This window comes from Nipponia nippon, unplaced genomic scaffold (assembly GCF_047370975.1).
Source record: "Nipponia nippon isolate SJK-2023a ecotype South Korea unplaced genomic scaffold, ASM4737097v1 scaffold_5, whole genome shotgun sequence".
In the NCBI taxonomy this organism is placed as follows: Eukaryota; Metazoa; Chordata; class Aves; order Pelecaniformes; family Threskiornithidae; genus Nipponia; species Nipponia nippon.
Window position 1 is genome coordinate 54,857,540 of NW_028262369.1, and position 15,727 is coordinate 54,873,266.

Below are 15,727 nucleotides of genomic sequence, written 5' to 3' on the forward strand. Positions count from 1 at the left end.
ATAATATCTTCAAATTATAACTCTATACCTTGTGGCACTTTCAGCCAGACTGTAAAAAGCAATTAAAATATAATATACAGAAGGAATATAAACCCTCTTGATTCAGATCTTAACTAAATCTCCAATTAGAAGTTACCAAAACACTTTCCCTGAAGGTAAGTTATCCAATAATTGCCTTATTGCAATTGTCAATGACTTTTCCCCTTTCTATCAAAAGTCTTAACAGTGTGGGTTTTTTGGTTTTCAAAAACTTGTCAGAAAGATAAAACCTTCTGAGAAGTTTTTTTTCATTGGGCAACCAACAAGAATTCCAATTACATGCTAATTCTTTTTAGTTCCATGAAAAAAATTATGAAGTTACCCCTGGGCCAATGCAGATAATGAATTTTGTTGAGGCAACAGACAGAGGAGAGCAGAATGTTCAAGAAAGTTATGTCTTTTGCAGAGAGGACTCCAGATGGTACCAGAAGAGTTTTCAATCCAAAATTTCTTCTAGAGTAGCAACCAGAGCTGACTTTTTGCCAGTTATGTCCCTTTGCCCCATATCATTTGAATCACTATCTAATATAGATCAGGCAAGCTTTGTAGTATCATTGTCACTTTGTCACCATGTTTACTCAGTCTCTCAACTGAGCCTGATTTAACGATAGCTAAATGATGAGGGCGGAAGTTAAGCAGTTCGTTGGGAATATTAAAATGTTCTTACACGTTACATGAAAAACTCACCAAATATGGTATTCATTGTAACATAAGAGTCATCACTTGTGTGCCAAGTTCATCACAACTGGGGCTGACAACTCATAAGGCATTTCACTGCTCATTGTTACTGTAATCCCAGCAACAATATTCCTTTTCTTGGAGATGGTGTAAGAAGTAACTGGCTTGCTCTCAAGTTTTCCTTCCCTTCTTGTACTCTTTTTTCAAGATAAAAACCTTCACTAATGATTTAATTTAATACAGTGTTCTTTTTTTCTTTTTTTTTTTCCTAAATCAACTAGACATTATTAAGGTGAATTCTTAAAATCCTAAATTATTGAGTTTGAAACGTCTCAGGTAACTTTTTTCAGTACACATTCAGTGTTGCATCACAAACAAATTACGTGGCAGTTTTTACAAACAAAACAAGGTCCTTCACAGGTCAAGTTACATTTTTACGGCTGAGTGTCATCTTCTAATTTAATCTTCTCATGTTGGACTTAGTGAAATTTTAGGTAATGCTAATAATAAGCTGGCAATAGAAGTTTTTGCGTATTTGAAGTATGATGCAGAAGTGTAAGGTGAGTTATTTGAGACATTGCTGGGGTCCCTTGGTCACCTCTGTACCCCCCCTTTTGTCTTGTGGCACACATGCCATCCCCCTGTGGCATTCACTAACCATTTGCCTGATGAAGTTTTTTTTGCCTGATTGTTATTTTGGCTTCACTTGCACTGTGTATCTCCAACAGTAGTTTGCACTGTTTCTATAGGCCTCAGCTACTTCTTGTGGAGCTTATCCTATTTTTTGGTCATTCTGCAGCAGTGGTCACGGGACCTTCTTATGGTGGAGAATCTTCCCTCAAAAATTATGATTGTTGTCACATCTGAAATTAGAATGGTTTAATAAAACCAGCTAGGATAGTCTTTGACATGATTTTATTCTTGATGCAGTACACTGGATTCCAATAAACATTGAACATTTTATATCTGTTTACTGGAACCAGAAGAAGATGAGATTCTAGTTAACATTCTTGACTGTGGTCTGCCACTGATCATAGGTCAAAGGGATGTTTGTGCTTGTTCCAATGGTCAGGTGATTATAAGCAGCCTCCTACATTCTTCTCAGCTCTTCAGCTCCTGTGGCATGATGCATTCAGAAGGTGAATATTTTGAAGATTATTATATGCAGAGGAAAATAATGCACCATTTTTCTTCTACCACTGTTTCTCTCATTTCTACTGTAATTTGCTTAATTCTTTATCAAATCTACACAGTCTTTAAAGAATTTATGGTTTTGGTGATGTTGCAGTACTCTAGGGAAACAGGTTGTAAGACAGTGTGAGCAGTAATCTTTGTTTTACAGAAAGAAGACACAGCATGTGAATGGATTTTTAGCAGCACTGCAGTAATGTACTATCAATGACCTGGGAAAAATACAGGTGTAATGAAGTATATATGATCTGAGATGAGTTAAGAAACATTAATTACATTGCATTGATGCAGTAAATTAGTTTATACACTTTGCTAGCTTTGTACAAAGAGTAATTGTTCTCTATGTATGTTGCAAAGATACAAGTTTGAAATGTACTTGATATTTCTTGGTAATATGAATCATCTCTTTGGGAAAAAAGACTTCAATATATGCAGTATTTATTCTCTAATTATAGGAATATGTAATTTTCTTCTATTCCTCCTAGTTTTGTTTTTATTTTTTGTTAGTGATCTTGAGATCACTAACAGCACACAGGTGCATATGTAGTAATGAGATGTACCCCTTCCTTTCTATCTATTAGCACCCTCCGTGTGATCTGTATTCCCACAGATATGATGGGGAGAGCCTAAAGGCCCTGTCACTGTTTTCAGTGGAAGGTACTGACAGGTACTGTCAGGTACTGGACAGGTACTGTCACTGTTTCTGTGGAAATTTTTGGAAATTTCCAAAATCTCTTCTTTCTTCGAGTCAACCTTATTTCAAATAAACACTTAAGCATACCTCAAGTGCTTTCCTCACTGTTGCTCACTTTAGTTGGAAATTATACGATTAGTTTACTTTCCTATACACTTTCACGCCATTCAGACAAAAAGCAGAGTGCTATAATTCTTTACTGAAGTCATAAGTTTAAGAAGAAATCTCTATCTTGTAATGTGTTACATAATAATGATGAAACCAGTAAAGAACAGAAATGATGGACTGTATTTCAGTAGATAACCAAGTAATAAAGCAAAATAAAATAAAATATAATGGCCTGAGTTTTGTATATTGATATTTGCTTATAAAATCCAGTGAAATTCTGTCCAAATCTTTGTTTTCTGTGTTTTTTTCCTTATTTGGGGTGGGAAGGAGGACAGATCAAAATGAAACATACCAGCATGACAAAATTTGTGAGATTAAAAATCAGCTTTTTTAGTTATGTGATTGCTGTGATAAAATGCCAATTATAAAATTAGATATTAAAATTTCATCTCTGGGGACTCATAATTTGCTAATGAGAGAAACTTAAAACTCATTATGGTCTTTAGATTATTCAGCCAGAGCTTTTCTATCATTTTTTCACTCTGTGAGTCCTATTCTAGCTTTGTACCATCCTGAATTACTTCTCTTCGTTCTTTGTTAACTGCTGGCTTTCCTTATCTTTGGCTTTATACATGCCAACATATATTTAAATTACTTGTGCTTTACTTAAACCTTACAATTAGTTACATTGAAATGTCCTCATCACAGGTATGAGAGGGGTATCAATATCTGTCTGAAATATGATTCCTCTTAAGAAATAAGAAGTGAACAGAAAATGTACAAGCATACTTGTTTCATTAGAGGCCTGGTGAGGACCTGGGTATTTGTTAGGTGAAGACTGCACAAGCCATGAGACTCTTGCATGACCTAAACCATCCCTTTGGGACTGGAATTTTCCGTAAGTCTCTAAATTAATCCAGTGGTACTTTTTTCCTTTTTTTTTCCTCCGTTCATCCTACATCTCACTAGATACCTTGCAGTCTAACTTGTGAATATCCCTGCTTAGTCTTTGCACTTTTTCTTTTAACATTGACTATGACAGACAAATTATCATGCATTAATTCCAGTGTAATGTGCTATCATTGTAATGTAGTCCACCATATATTTTAAAATTCCTTCAATGGCTGCAGGAACTCATTATCCAACTTGCTTTTCAGTTAGAGCATATGTGGCTTGGGTATTGCTCTATTAATCATGAGAACCCAAAAACCTGTCTTGATTTTAAGAACCCTGAACTCTCCATTAAACTAATTTCTATCTGTTGGTCATAACATTAATGATATGATTAACACATGCAAACTACATTAAAGTAACATTAAAGGTTCTGAATTAAACTTGGGAATGAGAGAAAAGGTATACAGAAGATTTTTTCTTGACTCTTGTCTCATGAAAGATTTTCTGAGTATTGTAAATATTTTGCTACTGGCCATCAGGGAAGAAAAGAAAGACACTTCAAGTCCAAAACTGATCAACAGAATGGTATTCCTGTAATTGGTGGTTTATTACTAAGATGTTTATGTGTAGTTTGAGCTACACTTAGAAAGACTGTTTTTAATATGACTTAAATTCAAAATCTAATTTCTCTTTTAATGTAAAATGATAATTAAAAAAACTTGTGCAAATGCACACAGACTTACACTTACATGCTCATATTCATATATGCACAGCATAATATTCCAGAATGTTACTGTGGAAATCTTAACTGAAGGCATAGTGTATATTTATTGCATATATTTAACAAGATGAATGAGTATGCTAATATTACAGTAGAGTACAAAAGCATGGAGGGAGGGAAATAAGGCACCTACTGTTGCATATAATATGGTGGTATCTTACAGAGTCTACTAACAGCCTGGCTTTGATTTTCTTGACTTTTATACATTCTTGTATCCTGCATCCAATTTTTGCAATAATATAGACAATTTAAATGTTTATGCATAGTCAGTAAACTTCTCTAGGAAAAAGGAGGAAAGTAAAAATCGAGAAAGTATTCAGAAAGAAGTATGAACAGAACTTAAGCCTTTCAAGGTGTATAAAGATTAAAGAAACATCTGTTGGAATCAGGTTCCTAAATATCTTTAAGAATCTAATGGATTTCTCAAAGATGAAGGAGTAATTCATAGTGAATCCCAACACAGAGCCCAAGTACATCACAGGTAGAAATGAGTTCCTTTTGAAGTCAATGTTGTAATTACACTGTCTTGGAGCCAGTGTTGCAAAACTAATTTTTATTTCAAGGCCAACTCTGTGAGAAGATTTTATTCTTCTTCTGTTTAAATTGATGAAAGTTTTGCTATTGACTTTAAAAAAAAAAAAGTGCCCTATAGCCTAATAACTTGCAATAAACCAATGCTGCTATTATTTTACCTATAATTGGAATTTACGTAACATATTATTACACTGTATTTGGCACAATGCAGTATGCACATGTACATAAACAGATTTTGAGAGATAGTCTGCTGGATAAGTAACCTTTTAGGCAGAACAGTTCAATTTTATTGGCTAAAGTACTACTGGCCCATGCTCAGTTTATTGATGCTTATAAATTCAGGGAAATACTTTTCAGAGTAATTTGTACTCCTCTGTTACAGCAAGCAGGAATTCTTGATGAAAAATGTGGCTGGTGCCAGAAAAGGAAAGAAAATCGGCTGTTTGAATAGCAGAGCAATTTATTTTAATTTTTATCCCCATGGCTACACATAGGTATAGATTCATTTCATTCTCAGAGAAGCCACTATGTTCGCAAATATTGTGCCAGAGTTATTTTTGGAGTTGATCTGAACCTACTGCCTAATTCAAAGATACACTGTTGACCTACAGTAGTTTTCATTACATGGAGTTAAAAGTGCTGATATTTCAAAACCTTTTATTGTATTGCAATTTGAGCCACACAACTTGCTATGTTTTCTTTTAAGTGGTTATACTCCTTTTTCTCCAGGCTAAAATAGAAGTTACTGTTATCTCTGTTGCTCATACTATTAGTCCATGCTCAGACAAGCACTTCCCTTTACTGTTAAAATATTCCAGGGGATAATCGCTTGTGCCTATATATAGGGTGCAATAGAGTGGACTTAAAAGACTGCAATAGGTATGCTTAAGGGCTTTATAGGCTTACTGGTAAGCACATCCTCATAATGTACTTCTGCACTTAGACTTTCAGACTCTCTCAATATTTTGTCTTCTACCTCCTGGATAACTGCTTAAACTATTTTTTAATATGGGGACATTCTCCATCATTCCCCTTCTTCCCTTTGTGGAGGTTAATGATTGGGATTATGGCTTTTGTAACAAGTACTGGAATATTAGTTCTTTCAAAACATCAAAGCAGTTCACTTTTGATATGAAAGAAATGCTTAGGGCATTTGAGATGCTTTACTTTTTTTGTTTCAGCAGAGATTCTGCACTGAGTTTGATGCAAAGCCATGGGGCTCCTGAACCTGAATTGCTCTTTTCAGTAAATAAACAAACTACTCAAAAGGTTTTCCTCAGCTTATGCTGACTACACCTATCGCTTACTGTGGGTTGAGTTGGAAGATAGATATCTAGCTCAGCACCCAAAAATCTTTTTATCCAAAAGCAGTGATGACTTTAAATAGCTGAAACTTTAATTTCACTGGGATTTTATTCTGAAATTGTTGCATTTGCTGTTCTTCACTTTGGGGAATTCAATATCTTACGTGGAAATCTTTGAAGAGGAGGCCATTTAAGATGGACTCCATTTTCTTTTGAGACTACACTCACCCCAGTACTGTGCACTGAACAAGCCTTGCCTCAGGGATGGGCAAGGGCCCAATGGGGCCAGGGGAGCCTAGCCCCACTTTGGGTCATTTGTTGGCTGTCTCAAAGGCGCCTATGTGGATGTGTGTGTTTGTAGCTATATAGACAGTAAATTTTCTTTTAATACACTCTTAAGGATCAGTCTGTGAATGGAACTTGAAAGGTAAGTGACACTGCTGTACCTTGTCTGGTGTACAGAAGCTGTGTCTAAAGTGTGGAGATTCAGGTGGTTTCACCAAATAGAGGAGGAGATTTCAGTTCAGATTTAATGCTGGCATGCTTTCAGTTGCTTTATTATTTTATCGTTATGCAAAGCCAGTGCTCACAGAAAAGCAGACATTCAGAAATGAAATTCCTATAATCATAATATATAAAATTAAGTGTTTACAACATAATGGTACAGAAATAATTTTTTTAACTGAAACAGAAAGCCTGCTTATATTTTACTTTAGAGGTAACTCTGCATGTGTGTTGCGGGGGGGCGGGTAGTGCAATCAACTACTGTAATTATAGTCTTTTATAATAATTATCTGATGTCTGTTATTTTATTAGATTTGAAAAAAACCACAATAGATTTAACTGGTGTTTTACCTGCTTTTACATCTAGTATTTGCTTAAACTTTGGCTGAACTGCAATCTATTCAGGCCCTTAGTCTGCAGTTGTGCAGGAAACATTGTATTGCATAACCTATAGTTACAGGATGGAGCATATTAATGGAGGTCTAAACATGCATAAATACAATTAAACTTTTGCTGAATTCAAGTTATATAAGTAGCTGTCATGCTGATTAAGTATCCAAGAGAAGCAGTAGGTTTTCTTCCTAAGAGGTATTGTAAATCTTGTGATCTATGCAGAAGTCCTTAGGAATAGCTTTTCCTTGCAGCATGTCTAATGATTAACAAACTTGGGTTTTGCAGAAACAATGGGGAAAATTGCAATTCATATTTAAAAGCTTTTCTTTCCTTTCTCCAATGCTGTAACTTGGAGGCAAATGGGGTGTTCAACATTGAAGATGCTGACAGAGGAAGACATTGGAAGAGAGGAGGTAGTGGTCCCCAGCAGCGGTGCTCTAGGGATATAAACAATTTAATGATGATAAACCCTCTGAGTCTTTTTGGGATATCACAAATGCAAGCAGTAGCTATTGCCCAAAGGCCTTTGTCTTTTTGGTTCCAATTTGGATGAGAAAAGTAAAGTGATCAGCAATTTGTCCTGAGTGTTTTATTTAAAAAATGTAACAGTATCTTCTCTGTATCTAATTTGGTTAGCCTTGCCTGGCCCTGTCAGTGAAGAAGAGGGGAAGGAGGTGCTGCAGGCACGGGAGCAGGGATTCCCCTGCAGCCTGTGGAGGACCACAGTGGGGCAGGTATTTCCCTGCAGCCCGTGGGAAAGACCCACACAGGAGCAGGCTTTTTTTGAAAGAACTGTGATGCGTGGAGAGCTGGGGAAAATTGTGAAGAGGAAGGAGCGGCAGAGAGGAACTGTTATGGACTAACCACAACCCCCATTCCTCATCCCTCTGTGCTGCTCAGGGGTGAGGGAGGAGGTAAAGCAGTTGGTAGTGAAGGAATGATGTTGAGCCTGGGAAGAAAAGATGGGGAAAGTGGTGTTTTAATTTGTCTTTGTTTCTCACGATCTAACTCTATATTTATTTAAAAAGAAATTAATTTTCCCTGAGTCCGTTTTGTCCATGACAATAATTGTTAAGTGATCTCCCTGTCTTTTTCTCGACCCACAAGCTTTTACATTTTATTTGCTCCCTCTGTCCTTTTGAGGAGGGGGAATGAGAGAGCAGCTGGGTGAGGTTCTGGCAGCTGGCCAAGGTCAGCCCACCACAACATGTTGTCCTGACTTCTCTTCTGTCTTTACTGATCTTCACCTGGACCAAAGGAGGAAATAATGATGTCCGCCAAGTAGCTCAGCAAAGAAAGTCCAGTAATTGTCTTGTTTGTGACTTTGTGAGGGAAGAAGGGAGAAAAAGGGAATGAAAGTGTCATGTGATTTAATGACTTGAAGACTTTTGTCTTCATACATTTATCCCTCTCCTAGGAAACAAAGATGGCAAATTTAGTCCACAGTTTCATAGACTACAGTAATATCTTTTATTCTTTATAACACTTATTTATAGTCTGCACCTGTATGAGTTAAGTCTTTCATATCTACAGATTGCTTGAGTTTCTCTGACAATTAAAGCAATCCTCCTGACTCATGAGTTAACTCTGTAATGACAGAAGGCAAACCTGATAGGAAAAAGCACCAATCAAATAACTTACTCCATTTGAGTGGCAATTAGAAATATTTTTGTGAATTATGACATTCTCTTAAAAGCTAATAAGAAATGTTAGCTGGTGGTGGAATTTTAGATGTAACATACCAGCATAAGAATTTTGTCACCTATTCAGTACCCAGAACCAGTTCCTATTTTCAACAGATTTTAGTTCCTATTAAATCCCTAGAAAACAACTCATCACCCAGAAGCTGTCAATGCAATATTTACAGCAAGATTTTTAGAAGAGTCCAGTATTCAGATGTCTTATTAATGTAGTCACTTTGCAGCCTAAATGGGAGCTGTGGTAATAATTAACAATTTTATTTGCCAATAGCAATAGGACAGTTGCAAGGTTATTCATTCTATAGGTAGCTCACATTTAAGACAGAGAACGTTACAGTGATATAATCTGCCTTGTAAGGGGAATAATGCTGCCAGTTACTCCATCTCATTCTTCAGGTTCTTAGGAAAGTTTACATTGATGTATCATGAAAATCAATGATTTTGAAATAAAGATGTGGAGCCTGAGATTTTGGTGAGAAATCAAACTTCAACTGCTGTGTGAGCAGGTTGGGTCTATAGTTCCTTTATAGAAGCTCTTTATTTGCTAAGGACATTTTGGTATTAATTCATGTATTAATCTCTCATGTTTTCCTCTAAGAGCTTCTCAGAGATGGACTCATAGTCCCCAAAGTACTTGGCATATGCTTAGGAACATTGGTCAGGTAGTTTTCCTGCAGTATAAAACTTTCCATTCTTTTTCCTGTGAGGCATATGAAATTTACCACAGGAATTTTTCATAAAGTAATGAGGAATTTGAGCCCATGTTAAGCAATGTGCAGTTACTAACATTAACATAATGGGTATCTCTTCAAAACAGACATAGTTGTTATAGTCTCTCCTTGGCCTCAGAGCTATACCAACAACAGTATCTTCCTTGTGAGCCAGGGAAGCTGGTTGTAATAGCTGTAATTTAAATAAACCAAATGCGGAGAAGATCTGTTCAAGGCTCAAACTTCTCAGCTTATTCACCAAGATAGCCCAACCTGTTACCTGTAAATCAAACACTTCTGAACTGTGGAGTCAACTTGGAACCACATTCTATAATGAATAGAAAATCTTAGAAGATGTAGGTGGAATAGGGGAGATAATGATGTTAAAAAAAGTTACTGGAACTTCAATTGATGAGCTTTTCACTGAATAAAAATGCAGTGTGGGGGAGGCTAGCCTTATTCTCATTCAATGGATACAGTCAAAAATATAAAAAAGTTTTCTTTATATTAAAAATAATGAAAACGTTCCAGCTTGAAAGCGTGGAGAAAATGCAGGATTGTTACTTTGGATTCTCTCAGTCTAAAATGTTCTCTTTTTTCTTTTATTCCTCTAGTCCTGATGAACAAAAAACCTCCACTGCTATCTTGGTAAGTTGTTCTGAAATAGTAGGCTGCAGCTTTGCTCTCCTGTCAATCATCAGGAATCAGTAACAGTAATACAGCAGCACAGGAGAGGCAAAATATATTGTGCTGCTCATCTCAAATAAGATTATTTTCCTGTACATACATGACTGCAAATTCTGGAAAATTCTATCATGAAAGTAAGTCAGATGATAAACATTGCAGACCCAAATTCTACCTCCTCCATTAGTACTGATAAGATCATATTAATAAAATGAGGTGCCGTTGCATTTTTTATGTTTTAAACATGATTTATGAGGAAATTATCATCATCTGTCATTCTGAATGTTTCTAGAGGGCCCAGTAATCTTGTCTGTCAATTACTCTATTGCTGGCTTTTGGACCTGTCTATTGCGTATATATTTTCTGATACTCTGAAGATGACAGCAGAATTTTGTCCTTTTTAGGACTAACTACATAACTATAAACAAGCATTAAATATATGGAAAAACATACTTCTGCTGAGAAATTTTACTTGAATTGTAACAGTTAAGTTGTAATATTATTGTCCTGCATAATATTATAACCACATAAAAAAGCTCTCAGTTAATTTTTCCCAGAGTGCTACAAAACAAAGGCAAAATTTGAATACAAAACCATATAGGTTGTATTATGTTCTTTCTATAATAATCTTTAATTTTTTGCATCTTAAGAAAGAAGATGATTTTTTTTTCAATTAAACAATTTACTCAAGAATTTCAAAGGAAATGATTGCAGTTAGTTGACAAAATCCCCTAGGCTCCTTTAAACATCCCCAATTTCATTTTAAGTGTAGAAAAGACAAGCTCTTCTACCCTGTTTTTGGATACTCAGCTTCAGTAAGAAGCTGCCAAACTTAACAGGAGTTGAAAGTGCTTAGTCTCTCAATGGAGAACTTCATCTCATTCTAAGTAGACTCTTAAGTCCAATCCAAAGGCCACTGAAGTTAACTGAATGATTTGATCCCTGTTGTTTTCAGTGGGAATTGCATTAGGCCCTAGGACATCTAAAATGGTGTGATGGCATTTAGCCAGGACACTCTCATTAATTATAAGAGCTGAACTGTTATAGCCCTGTATAACATAGAGCACTAGCCCTTTTTCATATTAAGATTGACTTTGTAATGAAGAGATTTATTTACTTTTTCACTGCATAAACCTTAATTCTGATTGCCATCCCAATATTGAAAAAGAAATACTAGAGCATTTGCAAACATCCCCTTTGGTTTAATGAAATATTTAAGGAAAAATCCCAAGTCTGTATCTGCTCATCAGACTGTTTTGCTTGTTTGTTTGCTTATCCTGATTGAATAAAAAGGTTTGCTTGGAGACATGTACCTTTTTTACCACTGGGGCGTAGGAGTGTGTTATCATAAGGCTTTCAGCTTGGCATGTCTGATGTCAGCTACTGCTGTAGGACCGTGGACACTTTCAGAGCAGTACTAATGGTAGCTCTGTGCTTGTGCCGATTGCGTTGTTGATTGGAAACTTAATTAGTGAGAAGTATCTACCTGTCTTTTGCATTCCTGTCTTTTTTTTTTTCCATGTACAACATGCATACATTTGTGTCCAAACATAGCCTAGTGAAACTAGGCTGATTAAAAAAAGCTAGTCAGTTTTTATGTAGTGATCATTTTTGTTATGCTTTTCTGTTTGACTTGTTTTCTCACCATAACTTATATAACAATTTCAACTTAAATGACTTCTTGCTTTCACCCAGCATGATTTTAAAGCAAATGGACTATTTTTTTCCTCAAGTCTGCTAAAATTAGATTCATACTACAACATGATTCATTTCCTAAGAAGCTGTATGGAAGTTATAGCATACCTGAAAATGAGCACCATTGCAAATATCAATTTCATTGCCATGCATTAGATTCCTGTACAGTTCACAGGGTTATCAAACTGGAAAACAATTCCAGTTTCTTTTGGAGTTGTTTCCCAGGTAATCAATCAAACACACAAAAATAACAAAACAAAACAAAAAACCAAAATGAAACCTCAAAACCCTTCCTCTCCCCACCCTTCTTCAAACATGTTCATGGGAGGAAAAAAAAAACAAACCAAGACTTGTGCAGCCTTTTCATTTTCTGTAAAACATATCTACCATGGGAAAATCCCAGCTAAATATTTTAAGTCCTAAAACTATTATATGTGATGGTGCAAATTCTAATTGATCATAACGAAAACTGCATTTTCAAAAACTCATGCAGAACAAGCTGGGAGTTGATTGCATTGAGTCCAACTCAGTAACGCTTCTCTAAAGTAAAGGTAAAATCACCACATACCTGTTCCATATCCTGTATCTGTAGATTGTTGTTACACCATGATGTAATCTGAGCCTAAACACTGGTTAATCATTTTATCTGGACATATTTTTGTGTCCTTGTAGAAAATACTTGGGTTTTATTAAAAAACAGCACCCAACAACAGTAAAAAAAACCCCAAACCACACAGCATAAAAAACCAAAAACCCAGAAGCTGATAGAAAGATTTCTTGATGTTTGATTCAGAAATGTTGTTTTAAGGGTAGAGGGTTTTTCCATCAACAAATCTGAGCATTTCTGCATGAGGATGACATTTTGCATGTGATACGTAGTTGTAAACTTCATTTTCCATTAAAAGCAGCAGCTGGTTTGGTGTCTAGTCACCTTAACTTAAAATAGATGAGCTTAACAGATGAGTTCTTAAAACACAGCTAAATTTACCACTGATTTTGGAAGTGTCAGCTTTAATTAATGAGTAAAAAATAGTAAAGAGAAAATACCATGTTTTCTCTAAAAAGCTGAAGTAAAAATACAATTACTTTTCTGGATGCTTAGTGATTTTTTTTTCCTTCAACTTCAACTTGTTTTATTTCCAAGACTTCATGGACCTAAACAATTATCCTGAATATGGAAATAATGGACTGTTAATGATAACCAAGAATAAATTATCACTTGAAAATGTCTAGTTTCTTGAAAAATCAAAATAAGGCAACCGACACTATACATTAATTGTAAGCTTTTATTTCAGACTATGTAATGTTGAACTTCCTAAGAAGCCTATGAAATAATGTTTATTTATCTTAGAATTTTTGATTTGACAGAAATAACTAAAAAGAAGGGTAAATACAGAAAAAATGGGTTATAGAAGCTTGCATGCTTTGTCCTTAACAGGGTCTTAAAGAATTTCCTTTCCACTCTTCAGTCCCTAGGAAACTCAGGACTGTGAGAAACCTAGGGCAACTTAACAAAACCTTGGCCATCCTTCTAGATGACCTGCTATGCTTATTAAAACCATCGGACAGAGTTATGTTCTACTGCTCTGTGGGAGACCAGACTCATTCTCCTCTCTATTAAATAGCCATAGACTGAAGAAGAAACTGTTTTGAGTAATGTAGGCTGTCCTAGGTGTATTTTCCTAGACTGTCACCAACTGTTAACTTTATAGATTCCAGAAACATTATCGCTCTTTGTACTTGAAAGTGCCTTTAATAAACATTAATAGAGGTTATTGAGGAATTAAACAAACTGCGTGTTAAATTATACCTGTATCCATTTTTGTACAACTCAGAGTGGCATCTAATTGCTTTAATGTTTTCATGATCAGGTGACACTCAATGGCAATAGATTTTTACAACTCTTCAGAGAGCTTTTTGCATACATACACAGTACTCTCCGTTTTCATTGTCTGAGCTCTTAATTCCCTGTTCAGCCAATTATGCTGGACTCTTCTAAAAAAAGACACCACATTTTGTACCAAGTTAAAAGTTAGTTTTCTTTTATACATCAGAAATCATTTTTCCATATATAGCATTCTCATTTCACTATCTTTGAAAGTAAGTGAGGATAAATTCTTGGCAAAACAAGTGATGAAATAGTTCCTCGATTAATATTTTGTAATTGCTTCAAAAACCAAAATCATAAAATCAATGAAGACAGTAAGAAGAGCATAAACTAGGGCATATGAAATGCAAACTGAAATTATCAGGGTGAAGAAGGAATTTGAAGAAGTAGCCAAAAACTTGAAAGCCAATATTAAGAAATTCCTTATATTTAACAGGCCTATTACAGAGAGTGACACATGAAACTGAACTTCTTGGGATACTACAGCTACAATTAAGAGACCACTGGCAACTGTAATAAATCTGCAGAACCACAGAGTGGTTTGAGGGCTGCTTTCATTTAATCTGAGCAGCATCTCCATGGATAAATGAGCACCAAGGTGATGTCCCTTTTATTTCACTGAATACTTGTCATTCAAAGTAGATAACAGGGCTGTAACTCATGACACTGGAATAACTGATAGTGAGGTCATTTTTATTCAATAACTGAATTTTGGTTTAGGGGAGTGATTTTCACCAATAAGGTTGTGCTTGGATTTTAGCTTCTTCATTAGCACTGAAATATTCTTACCCCTCTGTACATTTTCTTTCTGGTTCTTATCATTTCACCTGACTAATCAGCTTTTCAAACCTGCCTTAGGTATTAAATACATACTGCATTTACCAAAATCCCATTTTCTCAGGGGTTGCTTGATGAGATGTGACATGGGGGGAAAAAGACCCTTCAAATACGTCCAAAAGTAGGTTCAAAAGGACTCCAAAGTAGGTGCTAATGATAGAGTGTTGGTATTTCAGAAGCTGTTGGGTGTTACAGACATGAGTCACAGCAGCAATTGAATCCTCTTCATTGTCAAGGTAATAAAAATCATAAACAATACATCTGTAACAGACTGTGAGAGATTTTTTTTTTTTTTTTGAGCCAAGGAAGAATCTGTTGCAATGTAATCATTCTTTACATTGTTTGACTGGCTTGGACCTAAAAAAAAAAAAGTGACAAAGATTTCACAGGCTTCCATATAATCTGTTCCAGTATTTCAGTCTTCACTATTGGAAAGTGTTTCCAATGATCCAACCTCTGCATCCCTTTCTGCATTTTAAGCCCCATAGCACTGTGAATTCGTTTTCTTTTTTTCAGTTGTCTTGTAGGTATTTGAGGACTGTTATAATTTTATCATATATTCCTTCAGTCTTCTCATTTCTAGACCAAATAATTCTCATTCCTATGGCCCTTCTTTTAGGTCCTGACAGAACTTCAATATCCATAGCAGTGAAAAAGGTAGGACTTTCAAATTACCTCTTTGGAGCATAGATTTCACTGACTGCCATAGATTAAAGTTTCTAATTCAGTCTTTTTGGTTCTTAAGCCATAGATTCAACCTGTGACACTTACTGTGCATTGATTCATAGACTCCATTAAGAGGATTTTACAGAAATGTTTTCATGACACATGGGAGAGAAATCTCCAGATGAATGATTTATAAAGAGCTGTTGCAAATAAATGCAACACCTCCAGTGTGAGCTTTTAAAAAAGACCTAATTATGATTTGTATAATTGCTAATAAATAATGGTATGAGTTAGAACCCTAAATCTTATGCTTCTTGGACAATATCAGTCTTTGCATATTTATGTTTAAGTCCACTGGTTTTCAGATTGTGGTCCATAGACTCATAGTGATGAGGTATATAAGTTACATATACATATTTTGTATATA